This window comes from Rutilus rutilus, assembly GCF_951802725.1.
Source record: "Rutilus rutilus genome assembly, chromosome: 14".
In the NCBI taxonomy this organism is placed as follows: Eukaryota; Metazoa; Chordata; class Actinopteri; order Cypriniformes; family Leuciscidae; genus Rutilus; species Rutilus rutilus.
This window is the reverse complement of record NC_140219.1, coordinates 5,484,233-5,502,800: the sequence shown is the minus strand read 5'-3', so window position 1 is coordinate 5,502,800 and position 18,568 is coordinate 5,484,233. Positions and strand designations below refer to the sequence as shown.

Here is an 18,568-nt window from a genome sequence, read left to right as displayed (position 1 = left end):
TAAAGCATATTGATAAGGTATTAATACATATGTACATGGTCACGGAATCTGACGGGTCAAATTCATCGACCTAGCCTTTTTTGGGTGAATGTGGAGGAGGTCGAGGGCTAGTGACGTCATCGTCTATAATTCAGTGTCTAATATTTTAAACAACGAAGCAGCACACGAAACTTTAACAGGTGTTACGGATCAACTGGGGATTGTCGGTACATGCGCGCGTGCACGCAGATAGTTTTACCTGGATTTCCAGCAGATGTTGAACGGTGACAGATTCGTCACAGCGAATCTTTCACTGAGCAGATTTAAAAGCTTTCCACGTTATTGGTAAATGTTTGTATCATATTAGGACACTGTTGTTTACTCTGTCGTTGCTCCGCTGAATGTTTCAGACGCATTTAAGGGAAGTTTTAATGTGTTTTAATTTCACGACACAGACCAAGCCCACATTATTTTGTTACTCGTTTCAATGAAATTGAATATCTGATGACAACTGTAAGTAGATTAAATAAATTATGCTATTGACATTGTGTCTTTGCAATGCATGTGTATTCGCAGATTATTGTTATGATGCCAATTTGTGGCTTAATTTAAATTGAGCAGCAATACTGCTAAGAGGGATGTCAAGCATTTATTTATTATTTATTTTAAATGTTACTGAGGAATGAGTTAAAACATAAAGCATACAGTAGGCTAGACTCCATAAATGTTCCTAAAGAGTGTTGAAAATCGAGAAGCCATAGTTTATGGATCCAGTGAATTACCCACAGCATTTATTCAGGGGAATGTTCAACAAACATATTCATTAGCTAACAGGTATGAAAGCAACAATAACAAAAGAAAAAGAAAAAAAGAAAGAAAAAAAATAGGCAAATGTGCATGCAGGACAGCTGTATTTGCCAACAGTGGAAGATCTGACCACACAGTCCCACCTTCCACATTCTGAACATTCAATCTAAAGAAGGGAGAACAAACTATAGACTAAGTTACATGTTAATGAAGAACAGTTAGGCTACTTGTTTTGCAATGTATGAGTATACATTTTTCTTACCCATTGGCCAGTTTGGCCTTCATACCTATGCTGCTCTCCATCTAATATAATCATGTTATATTAGTAAATAAATGTCACAGTTCTATAATCTTTTGAAGAACAATTTAACACACCATCACCCTTCATTGTGAAATTTTCACATCTCCTCTTTATATAATCACGCTCCTTTCTTGAGCAGCGATCGGGATATTGGTTGTCCTGCAAAGTTTTTGATTTGTATAACTTAAATTGCATCCATTTGCTGTGGCAGTATGTGGCCTAACAACGACACTTCATTTATAGACCTTTTAATCTGTTCCTAATGGTTAGCAGACGACAATAATGAAAGCACATGATGTGATGGATAACAAGTAAAGAGAATATGTTAATGAGATTCATGGTACCAGTCAACTGAAGAGAACTGGCATAATTTAAATTTATATTACATAAAAAGATTGTGTCATATTTCTTTTGTTAAAGAGGTCAGCAAAAGAGTAAACAATAAAGCATTTCCTATTGTTTTAGAGAGGGTCATGCTATGCATGTGAGGTGACAAATGATTAAGAGGTTAGTGACAGTAGGCCTATGAGAATATTAGCCATAGAGAATATCAGTATATATTTGTAATAATTCATTATCACTATATCATATATTTTGCTTATTTCAGTAATACAATTTGTGGTTGCCTTTCAGTGTTTTTCACAGGACTTTAATCACTAAAGACAAAGTGTTTTCTACATGTCCAATACAAGACATTAGATACACAACATTCAAGTTCATGCTCCTACTGAGCATAATGCACTTTTGTCAGACACTTCTATCCAAAGCGACTTACATTGCGTTACAAAGTACACATTTACATTTATAAGTTCTTACTTTCCCTGGGAATCAAACCCATGAACTTGGCGTTGTAAGCACCAACACTCTACTGTTTAAGCTACAGGAAAGCTCGACACAACGTACAATTCAATATTACTATATATTTGCAGAATTGTTCTGAAAGAAGAAGAGTCAAAATTCGTTTTTATTTTTTATTTATTTATTTTATAAATCTGTTGAAAATGTTATAAGTTCATGAGATAATTAACTTCATGACCCTACGTGTATAAGCATAGCTGCTTTATGTCCAGGGAAAAGGATACAGAGGCGTCAGAGCTGGTTGTACAGAAAAGAGATCTTAATATAATCAGCAGAGTAAAATAAGCTGATAAGTGTTTTTATAAAAAAAAATAATAGATCCATTATAAAATTAGGCTATATGCAGATCAATAAATGCAACTTGAAAAAAATGTAAATGACTTTGCAATTTATGTTTCTTTTAGGTAGCCTAGCTACTTTAATTTAATCTACATCTGTTGTTATTTGTGATTAGAACTCATGACAACACACTAAAGAATATATGATACACTAATGTTGAGAAGAAGATTCTTTATGTCTTTTGAAGTGCACTGACAAGTCTGTTCATCCAATGAAACCGAATGCCCCATGTTAACATAGGCGTGGCTTCTGAGCTTGACACTAAAGTATGTTAAACTTATTTGAAATTGCGTCAAATACGCAGGAATATCCACTTCAAAAACAAATCGCTTTATTATGCATACCATACCAGTGTGGATACAACTGGTGAAACCTACGTTTTTAATCATGGATCCGTGAAAAATGGCTGCGACGAATCTGTAGCCGTCTAACATCTGCTGGAAATCCAGGTAAAACTATCTGCGTGCACGCGCGTTCCCCCAGTTAACATGATCCCCAGTTGATCCGTAACACCAGACACAAACAAACGAGACTATTCAGGGTGAATGTGGAGCAGGTAGGGGGGCTGAGTGATCTCAGAATTACCAGGAGGAGGAGGGAGGAGACGGGATGAGGAGGAGGGAGGGTCGGTCTAGCTAGCCTCCGTTTTGTTTGACAACAATTCGAATGTCAACAAGAAGTTACGACTCCCGGCATCGCTTAGAGCACCTTTAAGAATTGTAAAATTGAGTCTGTGTTGACACTGTTAAGATGTACTTTTTGGTATAGAGTTAAGTAAATGAAAATAAAACTATTTGAAATTAAACTTTTTGCTGTCAGAAGATGCTAGCTCATTTGATTTTTTTTTATATTTATATTATTTTTTTTATATTATTTTCATTTTAATTAACAGAAAGTGCACATTATTCAGATTTAAATATTTCGAAGTTTGCTATATGAATATCAATCACGATTTACAGCTTCGTACGGATACAGTAAATGGCTACAAAAGACAACATTTCGCACCTCGACTGCCATGAAAAGAAACGCTACTTCAAAAAAATATCATCATTAGGGTGTGATCCCTACGCGATACCTGATGCGTACTTCCAGCCTCTTTCCGCTGCTACAGAACTACCAAACCTGGCATTCAGTTATATCATATGTTGATCCGACTATTTTAAGTGTGTATTTAAATGGTCCAGGGGCAGAACTTTTGCCAAGCGTGTCAGAGGTTCTGGGTTCTAATCAGCACTCATAGTTTTTTTTTTTTTTTTTTTTTTTATCAAAACCGATTATGTTTATCAGTGGTTGTATATCAGGCAGGGACAAGGGGGGCAGCGTTTCATATTATGTTGAAGCTTCCCCGGGCGCCGCCATTGGCTATCAGACCATCACCTGCTGTTAGCATCCCATTGACTCCCATTCATTTTGGCGTCACTTTGACAGCGAATAACTTTACATCTGAGGCGTTTAAAGACTCCATTTGTCCATTATTTATTTCTTAAGAAACACGAAAATGTATAAAAGGCTCCATTACTTTGTATCTTACGTTATGGCCCCGTAGAAGCAGTTTTTGTAAAAATAGGCTAACGATTGCGTCATAACCACGCGACTCTCTGTCGCACAGTAGAGAATTACCGTATGGACAGGAGGAGAAGCTCGCGGGCAATCGGGGGGACATGGAGGCAAAATGACAAAATAATGAATCAGAATACTTAGCAAAAGTTTCTCCTGCTCCTAGCTCATGGACACCTCCTACTCACACTCTCCGTCTCTGCAAGTTTCGGAAGGGAATGATTCAGATTTCGCTTGGCACAGCTACTAGAAGACAGACGGGTTGCTCACGTCACATCTACGTCGTCAAGCTCAGTTTGAGTCTGCGCAGTACGCTCGACCATCAGGAAGTTAGTGCCTCTAATTGACTTCACTTGTCTCCGTTGAATCCAATGGGGTCGCTGTGTCCAGTTTATATACTGTCTATGGCAGGGACACGTTTGTATGCATTGTGCAAGCGCGCGTCCGAGTGAAGACTGTGCACAAGCCACAAACAAACACAGTCTCCGCGCCACTGATCGCAGAGGCAACAAGCACTTTGATCACTTGATTTCAAAAACAACACATTTCAGCGCTAGATCGCCTCTTATTTAACAAACGAACGAAATGAATGCTCTGCTACACTGTTAGACTTTTCTGTAATTTCTACAGTTATTTACTTTAAATCCCCCAGTATTATACTGCTATTTCTCTTTACAGTAAATAACTGTGATTCCCATTGCATCATGGGAATTTTCTGTGACGTCTAACACCACATACAGAGACTTACTGTATTTTTTAAATTTGCTGTATACTACTGTATTTGACGTAACTGCCTCTCTGGCTGGCACCATTCCATCGTGCTTTTTATTTCCTAATTTTTGCCTTACACCGCGTGTCTACAACGCTATAATAGCCAGAGGCTGTCTATATTGGACACTTGAAGCGACCGGACCTTTAAATGCAAACCTGTTTATCCCTTGTCAGAAATAGCGCGAGCGCTTGGACTCGTATCGGACTACGTCAGAAATATAACTGCCGCGGCGCATCACTACACCTATTTTTTACAGTCTATCTATGCACTACACTGACTGTCTGGGATTTGTCGTGTCGCGTCAGAGCATCCAGTGTAGGTAATGGGGTCTGTCTTTTGTTGGATCGCGACGTTCGTGTCTGGCCCGAGGAAGAGACGGAATTCACTGCACCGAGAGAGACATCAGCATGCAAGGTAAAAAAAAAAAAAAAAAACTTCTGCGTGTGTTGACAGTATTGTGTCCAGTTTAACCTATGTTTTAACGTTACCTGTTACTCGTCGTCAACATGGCGGTAACGAACTTTACCATGGTAAACTGAGCTAACGTTTCATTTTACACACTTTGTTAGATTATTGAATTGTCGAGTTAAAATATGACAACGAGCAACGCGTTTACATTAACAATAAATGTGAACAAACCATAGGAATAAACTAATGTGAAATTCTGTTTAGCCTAATGTTGGCCTACTAATGAGAACCTTTATAGTTTTAGCATTAGGTTGCAAACTATACCATATTATATCTATTTTTTAATGGAATTTAATATTTACTTCCATTTTTGTGTTTAAAGGCAACTGCAACAAAGCGCCAATTCGCGCCAGTGACTTCTAGCAAGATTCCAGAGGTAGGCCAGCCCATTTGTGATATATTTTGAGATAAGTTTGCTGAAATGATTAGCAATACGCTATGTGAGAATAGCTTTTGAGCCACTGGTGCAGACTAGGTAGCTTACAATATCTTATAAAATCTCTATAAAATTGTCTAACTTTATATCAAATAAGTGACCTTTGCCTTATGTCTAACTTTATTACACAGCAAATGAACCAATCAGAAGATGGACCATTGTCTTTGTTCAGTCTCACCAGATTAAATGTATCCAGGTAAGCACTGCAGTAAAACTCTCACTAATTCATTCATACCAAATCTAGCATTCTAAACAACTTAAGTTTATGTTTTTGCATTATTTTGATATTTTATTAGCCAGAAGACTCTACCATTGCAGTTCCACCTGACTAGGAAGGTCCTAATATCAGCACACAGGTGGGTTAACTACTGTAGGAAGGAGAACGATCATCACACAGTGATTTCTTGCATGTATCTTACTGTGTATTTGTCTCAAACAGGTACTCCTTCACTGCAGACAAGCTGAAATGGGCTAAAATCATCGATTTCAGTCGTTCTTTCTATGGATCTCAGCATTTTTGGACAGAATTTAGGATTTGTAAGTATTAAAATTTAATCTGGCATAATTTTATTTAGTTCTTTTGTATGCTATTTATTGACAAAAGCTGTTTACAAATATATATTCTTAAGTTTTTGTGAAAATTATAATAAAAATTAACAAAAAAGGAGGTTAAAAATAATGTGACACTAATATTTTCTCTCTCTCTCTCTCTCTCTCTCTCTCTCTCTCTCTCATATAGTTTTGGAACCGGGATCTCCTCTGAAGGACTGAGTACATTTGTGTTTGTGGGCATGCATGCAGACCAGGGAACACTCTGATGTTGTCAATCAAGTTCTGAACAGGAACCAATCTTTGGAGAAGTTCATTTATTCACAAAGGTGGACAAAAACATTCTGTTGGCTTTTTAAAGATTATTTTGATGATGACCTTTACTCCTATGCTGTAGAAAAGATGGAGTAGACAGTCAGACATTGATAATAATAAGAAATGTTTCTTGAGCATCAAAGAGACTTCTTTCAAAAACATTACGACACTTAAATACTTCTTTTGGCCACCAGTGTACATGAATCCAACACATTTTTGGAAATAAGTGAAATTATTTTTAAGGTGGGGTTATGTGTCTTGTATTGTGAAAAGAACTGTGTTTTGTCCTGTGTTGGACATTTCCTTTTTGAATGCTTAAAAATGTATTTATATTCTGCAGTTTTATGAATGTAATGGTTGATATTTCATTATAATACTTGTATAAGCTAAACAACCAATGACTCTACATTCATTTAGTCAAATGCTAATGTTTTGTTTATGGTTTTATGTATGTTTTCAAAAATGTTTGCAGTGAAGGCCAGCACAAAATGTGTTAATTTAACACGTTTACACATCTTTGTGTTAACCTCTCTGACATATTTACTTTGTTAAAATCATTAACACAATGAATGAGTTAAAATTAACACAAAAAATGTTGTCTCTAAACTCACCCATTAATGTGTAAATTTCACACATCATTTCCAGCATTGGCATGTTTATTTTGTGATGTATATGAAATGTTTTAAATAAAAAAAAATTATTTTGTAATAATTTTGTCTAATTGGTTTGTATGAAAGTAGTACTTATGTAGGATAAAAATAAAATTAATCATATATCAAAATGATCAAATCTAATTTATATTTAGTACAAATAAAAATAATTACAGTAGTGTACTGATTAGCTTCGTTTTTACAGTAATGCACTGTACTGATTAGCTTCGTTTTTACAGTAATGCACTGTATTACACAAAACTGAAATATGGTTTGGTACTGTAACTCTTAATTACAGTAACTTACTGGCAACAGTGTTGCCAGTAAGTTACTGTAAAAAACCCTTGAAAAGTCTAACAGTGTAGTTAACTGGAGATGTTTTGTTTATTTGTATTGGTACATTCGTGCCGCGAGATGTTTCAAAAGTGGTGGGGACAATATCGACCTTAGCAAAAAGTGGTGGGGACATGTCCCACCCGCAAATTACGCCTATGGATGTGATGATTAAACGATAAACTGACCTTTGACGATAAACTCATGCTGTTAGACAGTATATGGACCAATTCACACCGATTGCTTGATACTGTTTGAAAAGATTCGTAGGCTATATTATTATCTTTAGGTTGGCGATTAGCGACAGCGAGTAGCTAGCGTTAGCTCGTTAACAATATATTTACATCCACTCACCACAGACAAAATGAGCACTGCACAGACGAGCGTTTGCAGTTGGTGTCCAGTCTGTCCTCTTGATGGCGTCTTTTTTCGTCCTGAGGTAGCCTGTAAAAGGATATTTTGGGGTCTCCTTTTTTGTTGTTGCACCCCACCGCACAACATATTGAAGGCATAGCTTGCTAGTTCCTTTGCGACTGATGTGAATCAGGTACTCAAGATGGCGGCAGACAAGTTTTAGAAGTGAGTGACATCAGTGAGGAGACGTTGGTGACATCATCTGATATTCAGCTATATAAAAAATTAAAGGCACAGTATGCAATTTTTTGCCACTAGAGGTCGCTTTTTTAAAACAGAAGCATAGCTTGATGACGCCTTGATTTCGCGGAATCATGGGAGTTGTTGTCTTCACTTTTACAGCCGGTGGAGAATATGATGCGACTCGGGCAGAAATCATATTCATGGATGACCGGTAATGTATAAAAGATTCATTAACGTTACGAAAGCCGCTGTAGCGAAAGAGGCCGCTGAAGAGATTGCTAACGAGAGACGAGCACGACACACGTCTCAAGAGCAGAGGAGCTTTTATTATGACACACATTTTCCACTTCTTCTGGTCAAGAGTATGTGGGGAAACCCAGCGTTGTTTTATCAAATTAGATTTGAGTGTGTTGAAAGTTGTTATAATGCTAGTCTGTGTGTTCGCTCAGTGGCTACTATATGAGACACTTGTTGCACACTACAGTGAGCTAGATCGATATTAGGCATGGTAAATAAATATGGTACTTGCGGTAAATCAAGAAAACGAGATTTAAACAAATAGACTAACTGTGTAAAGCTGTATAACAATGATTAGCTTTCTGCTGATGAATGTATCCAAACAGTTGATCACCTGTCTAATAAAACACATAAGAGATTGTTTGTTTTTTACTTAAGGGGCTATCGGAGGACTTTTGAGATCTATAGACCTTATTCACAGCAGCGCCATATTTGATTTTTAATGGGAATGAAAGCGAGGCTGTGAAGAAAAGACATGCTTCTCTTCAATGGGCTGTACAGTTATTTAATGTGTTTTTGGATTGTTCTGCTCATGAAACACTGGAAAAATATCTTTCCAAGAAATTTCAGTTGACAAAAAACTCCCGACAATATAAGCTGTGGAAAATTGTTAGTAATCTGAGTTTTATACAGCTTTTTACAGCGGATGCCATTGGAAACAAGGCAAGACTATCCCTTACAGCCAAAAATGATTGTGAAAAAAGGCATGACCCTCCCCGATAATTTATTGATTACTTTTGTACAGGTTTGCGCTTGGAAAAGATGTTCAGATAGCCATTGTTTTTTTTACAACCATGACAAACGACTGCCCGTTTCACACATACTCCGTTTGCAGTGCGTATGCAGTGCGTATTTTTTTCCGTACCCATGTTAACAGGTTAGAGCTTTCACACTACAAGCGGACGTCGATCCGTTCCAGGTGCGGTGCGTATACAGTGTAGTGATCGTTTCCACACCGAGTCTATTTCTGCTGCTGCAAACGCTGAATTAAAGTGACAGCGCAATGGTTCGTGGTCAAAATGAACACAGATTGACATGAAAATATAATAATCTCACCATAAATGCATTTAATTAAATCTAATTTAGTAATTTCACCATAAATGCATTTAATTAAATCAAATTTAGTAATCTCACCATAAATGTATTTAATTAAAAACTACTATTTTTAACAGTCATCTTTTTACTTTAAGACCGGGGTAAAGCAAGGAAAATTACAATTTACCTCAACAAGGCGACATATTGAACAGCACTCTTCTCATTCGTGGAGGTGGAAAAACAAGTTCTTTGTGACATGCAAGATTTATTGTATTAAAATTTAAATGCAAAAGAAAAGGCATTAGAGTCGGCTGTTTTTGTCAATTTTAAGTTTTAATTTAAAACGTTTGTGATTTTAATATAAGTACATGGTTAAATATTTTACCACTTGCTTGAGCAACTTAATATTTAAATCTATAAAGAAGTAGCCTAATGCATTGAATAATATGTTGTTTAAATAGTTTTAAACATGAATACGTCTATTAAAGAGTATAGGCTATATGTGTACAAAGAGAATCGCAATGCTGACAAAACTTGTTTTTTATGAAAGTTGCTGATAACTTCTGGATTTGAATAAAAATAGTGAGTATGTGTTTGTGGTACAGATGTGGATCAGTTACACACTGCAAATGCAGCATATGTGAAAGCACTAAAGTGTGTGCTGCTCCTGTACCGCATATGCACTCTGCACACGGTGTAGGCCTATGTGTGAAACAGGCGTTAACCTCTGCTTTCTCATCTTACACATCACACTCCATTGTTATGGTGGTCATTTCAGTAGATTTACTCACTAACATTGTTGTAGAAAAACACTATAAGCATGGAAACTAAAATATGGAAGTATCGTGCTACAGCACACATTCTATCAGCTGCAGTTCTGGCGCCTCAGTCCCAATACTGTCAAACTTGACGTACATACATTCACATCACATGTTAATGCAGCAGTAGAGTTACACTCACAGGAAACTGCACTTATTCGCAATCACAAAAGTTCATTATTTGCTCGTGCTTTGCCGGGTAAACGTTTCATTGGCGTTCTGTACTGACATGATGCACTTTTTCTGAGCGCGTACGCCCGAAGCGGTGGAAAAACAGCACTGTCAAATAGCGCCAAACTGGAGTTTTGTTGTGTCAGACCCATCTGCTAGCAATGTGGGGCCGAGACTAAGAGAGCTACATGGAAAAATATGCACAAAACAAGCCACTTTGAAATTTTGATGTTTTCATGAATACAAAAGTTGGGTGACCCTTCCCCTAGACTTTTAAAGGTGAACTAAGTAACTTTTTTACCTTAACTGAACACCTTCGGAGTCATTGGAATGGTTATATTACTTATTTCGGGTTGAATGGTGGTCGTTTCGCACCCCCCTGGTGCCCGTGAGTGGAAAATTCGCACTTGCAACTTTGAGCCGGCGGGCCGCCGGCCGCCGCGTCAGGAAGTCTCGCGTGATATCAGGTCTCGCGATGTAAACAATTGCTTTACGGCCAAAAGAAATCTGCTAAAATGCTGTCATTATTGCGCTCCCTCACGCTGTTCGAACCCGAATGATGAAGACATTTTAAAGAATGTCCCATCTGCTTTGATGTCGTTGATCTGCTAGCCTCTGGTGTTTGAGAATCACCAACGAGTTTTTACAACAGTGTTGTCAAATATCTATTCCGAAGCTGTGGGGGGAGCTCTAGAGAGAAACCTGCGAGCAAAAAGCGAGAATACAGCGAAGAAATCCTGAAACTACTGAGCCCCGCTTTAAAAGTTGGATGACCCTCCCCTCAACAAAGAATAAAAAGACATGACCCTTCCCTATTTTCCTCCGGTGGTCCATTCCATAAATACCGAATGGTCCCTAATATATTAAAGCATCTTTGGTGTTTCCATGGTTTATACAGTATAAAACCGGAAATGATAGGCGACACACAGACACGATCCGTGTCCTGGTTAAAACTGCAACATTTAGGATAACGTAAGTAGCCTACACAAATCAACAAAATATATAACATTGTTTTAGTGATTTTTGGGATATTTTGATCCAAAAAATCTTACATAGTGTGCCTTTAAATAGATATCAAATATAATACAATTTATTTTAGTAAATGAGTCCAGCTGTAACTCTAGTGTTCTCCTGCAGATGTCGCTAATAACCAGGAAAGTGTCTGTCTTTGACACTTATTTGTTAAACATAAATAGACTTTTATTACTGTGTTAGTTTTAATAAAGTTATTTGTTTAAAATTGCACTAAAGAGCTATAGGCTATCATCCACCATCTGTGAGTGAAACATGAAATTGCATGTGATGTGTGGAGTAGTTTGAGTCAGTTGTGCTTCTTCTGTACTGATGAATCTGCTGGTTTGAGGAATCGTACTGGTTAACAATGATCACAGTATCAGAGCGGATCTGTCATGTTGTATCAAGACCGCTGACACTAAGAAAAGTGTAGGCCTATATCAAGATGCCATATGATCTACTGTGTATTATATTTGTCGCTGTGGGTTATTCCACAGGGGTTATTTAGATCCCAGTGTTTCTCAACGGGTCGCAGGGTGTGCCGTCAAAGACAACATCGACAAAAATACGAGTAAAGGAAGAGAAGAAGAGCCCTCAGTGAGAGATGCAAGAGCAATGTATGAGCTTGCCAATATTCCTATGTTCAGATCAGGATAGAATATGTTAATCATGTCAAAAATATATTTAATAAGAATCAGCTCTGGTTTCTTGGTATCACATTCTGCGTAGCTAAACATTGCAGTTTTAACACTATAGAAGCAAAACGAGCCAAATAAGCCTTCATTTCTGAACTTTATGCTAATACTCTCTGTGCCTTAATTCTATAAGTGACACCTTTGCTATTACACCAGATACCAGACTTTGCAGGGACATGTCTCAACTTTTAGCCGTGACACAGGGAACCAAATGTATGTTTGAATAGAATATGTGAAGATAAGTATAGGAACTATGAGTATAAGATATCAAAAGATATAATAGACCAAAATATAATTCATAAATGGATTAATACAAGAATAATATGTTTAGGATTAATCATAAAAGAACAATCATGATAATCATAAGCATTTTTTTTTTTTTTTTTCTTATACACCACCTTCCCACTTGCTGTTTTAAATGTATGATTAGCACTTTTACACTTATTTTTGGAAGTGTGCCTGAAAATGTTACATCTTTTTACACCTTTCTAGTTTCACTGTCTTTAGTTAGACTTGGTCTATGTCAGTGCACCCATCATCTGCCTTCCCCCATATGAGGAAACTTCCTCTTTTCTCGTGAAGCGGTCAGATATTTCCTCATGTGTCAGTCCAGAGTGAGTCTCTCTGTGAGGAGCTTCATGAGAGCCAGAACACAGACAGACTGAAGTCCAGACACTCATGTCCCCATCTGAAGCTTCATCCACACTCTTCTGCTGCCGTTGGGCTCTTCTGGAAACTGGACTTTAGAGAAATGATGATCATCTTTGGACTGATGCTGATGCTGCTGCAAACTGCTGCATGTGAGTCAACTTTACAATGCTGTTTAATCTCATGAATCTCTGAAATAAAAACACTGTAATATATTACATTACAGTTTTTGCCCGTTGCTTGAACACTATAGACCTATGCTTAGACTAAAGTAACACAACTTGAAGCTTTTGTTGCCATACCTCAAACACATGTACCCATACCTTAAACAAAAGCGCTGCTTTGCACTCTAGTTGCAATTCTGCAACACACTTACTCCTTTATGCAACACACTTGGTCCTGCATACTACACTCTATTTCATACATAAGACACTTTGTTCAAAAATGAAATCTCAGGGTGCCATTTGGAAAACACATGTATCCAAAATACAAAACACATCGGGTAATTGCAACCACTCAAATACACACCTGAAGGCACTTACTTGCAAAACTGAACACCAATCAGCCAGCTACAAAAAGGAGGAGGAGGGAGGAGGAAGAGGAAGAGGAGGCAGAGGAGGAGGAGGAGGAAGAGGAGGCAGAGGAGGAGGAGGAGGAGGAGGAGGAGGAGGAGGAGGAGGAGGAGGAGGAGGAGGAGGAGGAGGAGGAGGAGGTCAAGGTCGAAAGAGGCCATGCACGGACCCCTATTTCTGATGATATATCAACCATGGCCTGACTATGAGGGAAGCTGGGCAGAGTCCACCGCTTCACAGTGGCATCTGTAATAAGAACATTCCGACTAGAAAACAGGTATGTCTTCACCTCTCTACCTTCTACTCTACTCAGATGGTATTTACAGCACTGTACTACAGTATATCACATTACCACATCACGTGTACAGGGTATTGCAGGGTGCTAATGCTCCTTTTGCAGCCAAAGTGGTAGTTGTTGTGAAACATACCATGATTCAGGGGCGTCGGACTGGGGGTAAAACCAGTACTGATTACCAGGGCCCCAAGGGGAGAGAGGGCCCATGAAAAGTCTGGAATATATTTTATTTGGAACATGGGGGCCCATCAGGACTCCCTATCAGGACTTTAAAAATGGTTATACTGTAAGTAATCATGGCAGGGGCGTAGCACAAGATCCCGGGCCCTATGTAGGAGATGGCGTATATATGACCGCCAACCACATGCCCACATGCCTTCTGCAGGCAACGGGCCTGCGGCGACATTCAGGTGACAGCAATCCATGGATGGTTTCGACATGCAAGGGGATATTTTCCCCGGTGCCTAGCGGGAGAAGACATTGCTTGCGATGTCGATGAGGTCCTGTGGCCAGACCCCAACATGAGCCCACGTATGCACAATTGCCATGATTTTCTGTGTTTACAGCATAGTGTTTTTCTATTATTATTATTTATTTTTTTTGCTTTATCTGAATTCATGTTACTGCAATGTACAATATTGAGTAGGCCTATTTGCTTTTTTGGTTGTTTGAAAATGTGCCTCCTGAAAATATGCCTTCTGAATAAACAGTGAAAATCAAAGACTGCAGTGTTTTATATAAAGTAGACTAGTGTGTTCCCCCTGATCTGAAAGTGTATGCATATGATGCAAGTATGTGTCATTTTGTCATCAGAGTTACATTTTGACAAAGGAATGTTAGGTTTTGATAGTAGAGTTTCAATTTGACACAGATGTGAATGGTATATTTCCCAGTGTTGTGTCATGTTTACTTGTGTGTAGAGTTTTGGCACAATGAGCGAAGTTTTGCAAAATGTGTTCAAGCAACGGGCAAAAACTGTAATAGTGTTTCCAAAACAGTCTGCAGTGATCTATAGTCTTAAGCCGCGTTTCCACCGCAGGAACTTTCCCCAGGAACTAGGAACTTTGGGCTGGATACTCGATGTGTTTACACCGCAGGAACCAGGGTCTAAATGAAGTTCCGGGTAAATATTTCCCCCTCCGATAGTCCCTGCTCACGAGGTAGTACTTTTTCAAAGTTCAGGAACTTTCAGGGGTGGGACTTGTGCGCTGCACAAGCTGATTGGTTGTGTTCACGCCGCATTTTGGTTGGATGACTCCACGCAGCATTTTCTTTATTTTTAACCTCCCTTTTAAAAAGTGGCTTCATGCAGTAAAGTTGTCTGTCTGCAAATATGGAATTTAATAAAAAAAACTGGGGGACTGGCGACGAGTTTCAGGCTTTATTATTTGGGTATTTGTGGAAGAGGAAACTTTCTGCGCGTTCGTCACAGCCATCTCACGGCCAATGTCCGCAATAGCTGATAACATACAATTTTATATCTAACGTTAGCATTACGAGCTCTGAACACGCTTTATCAGTGCTCGTCTCTTTTCTGCCACAGCTTTTAATATTAAGTCATTATGTTTACACATTGTCATCTATTGCAAGGCAAACCATGTTACAAATTTACTATAACAGGATTGAAATAGCGCATTGAGGTTGGTAACAAACAACTATTTACAAGACTGTCACTATTTATGATTGATAGACGGGGTTCAGGCTTTTTTTAAGAGTATTTGCGCAAAAGGAAATTTTTGCGCGTTCGTCCCAGTCATCTCACAACGTACCTTGTCTAATTTTATACGCATACGAGCTTTCTGAACACGCTTTAGTATCTCAGTGCTCGTCTATTTTGTTATGTTAATTACCTCGTTAGTAAACCAATAACTGCAGCACAGTTTGAATCTCCTCCATACTTATAAATGTGGCGCTCAAAACTGATTACTGTCCGTCGCAGACTGGGAGGAGCAGTTGCGCGCAGTTTAGCTTCCCGGTACTTTAGACCGCGGTGTAAACGCAGAAAGCAACCGGTCTGGGGCAAAAAAGGTTCCTGGGAAAAAAGTTCCTGGGACAAATTGTTCCGGGTAATTTCGATGGAAAAGCGGCTTTAGTGTTACTGATCTTATTCATAGTGTGTATTTGTGGAGGATTAACAAAATGTGAGAGGAAGTGTGTTCATATTTTGTAAACGTAATCATTCATTTATATAAAATTATCATATGGGGATTCATCAAATCATGTTTCTCCATTAAATCTGATGTCACATTTATTTAAAAAGAAAGAAATTTTACAGTTTAACTGGATTGAACTTTTTTTCAAAAGTTAAATCTATATAAATATCTAATGTTTCTTATTCATGAGAGTAATTCCTTAGAGAAAAGATTTGAGCATTTGTGTTTATGATGAAGATGAGCTTCACTTCAGATGAACTGAGCTAGGATGTTTCAGTGAGATCAGATCAAGAGTCTGATTCATTTCATCTTCTTTAATTCTGTGAATGTTTGTGTAATTTGTGTCTGATTTTAGTTTATGATGAGAGAAATATTTACATCAGCAGTAGCACTCTCTGTATGTATGTTGATCTCTATCTATCTCTCTCTCTCTCTCTCTCTGTGTGTGTGTGTGTGCGTGTGTGTGTGTGTGTGTGTGTGTGTGTGTGTGTGTGTGTGTGTGTGTGTGTGTGTGTGTGTGTGTGTGTGTGTGTGTGTGTGTGTGTGTGTGTTGTTCTTCAGGTATGGAGTTTAACTGCTGGTTTGATCAGAAAGATCCCTGTTACGCTGCTCTGGGACACAAACTCAATCTGCAGATGGTGGATGCAAGAAATTATAAACTGAAGATAATAAAGAGAATATTCAACAACACAGATTATACATTTTGTAGAGTAAAGAATGACAGTAAAATTGAGACCGAATGTGATCTTTATAATAACAGACCTGAAGTGACAGTCATTAATGGGACTCTGATAATAAACCGTGTGATCAGAGCAGATTCAGGGAATTACACTTTACAACTCAATCGCTCAGACGGCAAAGTAACATCTGCAGATCTTCAAGTGAAAGTTGAAGGTACAGTAACTCTCATCAGACTCATTACAATCTCATGATCTACAATGATCTCACTCTCATGCAGACGACTCAGTGGAATCTCTGTGAAGGTTGTTATTATTAGGGCCCAAGCCCTGAAAGGGCGAAGGCCCTATTGTTTCCGGTAGGATTATTTATTATTATTAGGGCCCAAGCCCTGAAAGGGCGAAGGCCCTATTGTTTTCGGTAGGATTATTATTAGGGCCCAAGCCCTGAAAGGGCGAAGGCCCTATTGTTTTCGTTAGGATTATTAGGGCCCAAGCCCTGAAAGGGCGCAGAGCCCTATTGTTTTCGTTAGGATTATTATTATTATTATTATTATTAGGGCCCAAGCCCTGAAAGGGCGAAGGCCCTATTGTTTCCGGTAGGATTATTAGGGCCCAAGCCCTGAAAGGGCGAAGGCCCTATTGTTTTCGTTAGGATTATTATTAGGGCCCAAGCCCTGAAAGGGCGAAGGCCCTATTGTTTCCGGTAGGATTATTTATTATTATTATTATTATTATTATTATTATTATTTTGTCAACCTTTCGGGCACTTTTGGGGCTCTTAACATGCTCGAAAACTCTTGAAATTTTGCACACACGTCAGAACCGGCGGCCATCAGGTCCGGACTGAAGCTGGTACCCGGGCGTGGCAGGGGGGCTCGACAGCGCCTCCTGGAACGGGATCCGAACACGTGTCCATAAATCAAACACGCTTGCATGTAATAATATGAAACTCGGTACACATATAGATCTCATCGGGCCGAACAACTTTCGTGCTCTAAGTTTTACGCCAGCCAAACAGGAAGTTGGCTATTTAGCGTTGTTTGGAAACGCATGCTGTGGAATTTAATGTACTCCTCCTAGGGAATTCATCGATTCGCCTCCAAACTCGGTGTGCATGAAGTCAAGACATTGAGGATGCTAAATTGCGGACGGATTTTTGATATCTCGAACGGTTTGGCCGTGGCGAGGAAACAAATTTATGGCGAAAAAATGAAACAGGAAGTGTGTTATAACTTCTGCATACATTAACTGATCTTGATGAAACTTCAGCAGTGTGTTCGTGGTAAGAGGCCGATCACATGGATGTGACTATTGTGAGTCAAAGTTATAGCGCCACCAATTGGCAGCAGGAATATGTCACTTTCAAAATGCTTTGAAATCAGTGTCTTATTTTTACCCGATTTGCTTCAAACTTTATGTGTACAATGTAGACACACGGCAGATGTAAACCTGTGAAAGGATTATTGATATCTTAGATACTGTTGCCGTGGCAACGCATCAAACTTTAATATTCTTTTTTGATGCTTTTGAGACTCTTAACATACTTGAAATTGCATGAAACTCAACAGACACATCACATTTATTAGCCAGTAGACATGTGCAAAGTTTCAGAAACGGGCGTGGTGGAATGGCTCAGTAGCGCCACCTTTAGTCAAAAATGGGGGCTTAGTTTTTCCTAGAATCACAAAACTTGGTATGTGTATTGTTCTCATCAAGACGGACAACTTTCTAATTTACATGAACCATCTCCGACCAACAGGAAGAGAGATATTTTGGTTTGAATGTGGATTTTCTGAAGAATTTTCTCTCCCTCTCTCTGTGTCTGTGTGTGTGTGAGGGGAGGGGGGGATTTGACTATTGCTTTTATATTGTTAATCAAGGTTTCAGGGGCTTTTGGGGTCCTTAACGTGCTCAAAAACTCTTGAAACTTTGCACACAGGCCAGAACCCACGGCCATCAGGGCCGGGCTGAAGCTGGTACCCGGGCGTGGCTGGGGGGCTCAACAGCGCCCCCTTGAACGGGGTTCTAAAACTTGATCCATATATCAAACACGCTCGCATGAATTAATATGAAACTCGGTACACATATAGATCTCATCGGGCCGAACAACTTTACCCCGGTCAAGTTTTACGCCAGCCCAACAGGAAGTCGGCTATTATGGGTTGTTTGGAAAACGCTTGCTGTGGAATGTGAAATACTCCTCCTAGAAAATTCACCGTGTCCCCTTCA

At 38.9% G+C, this 18,568-nt stretch overlaps 1 protein-coding gene and 1 long non-coding RNA gene across 2 annotated transcripts in view; both read left to right on the top strand.

Annotated features, from left to right (window-relative positions):
- The window catches only part of LOC311303925 (uncharacterized protein), a 119,273-nt gene that overhangs the window by 12,955 nt on the left and 87,750 nt on the right, over positions 1-18,568 (top strand). The gene's annotated exons all lie outside the window — the stretch shown is intronic.
- On the top strand, positions 5,316-6,408 carry LOC311304353. The gene is made up of 5 exons (XR_014629914.1): positions 5,316-5,457; positions 5,649-5,713; positions 5,814-5,873; positions 5,957-6,054; positions 6,257-6,408. It is a non-coding gene; the product is annotated as an uncharacterized lncRNA (long non-coding RNA).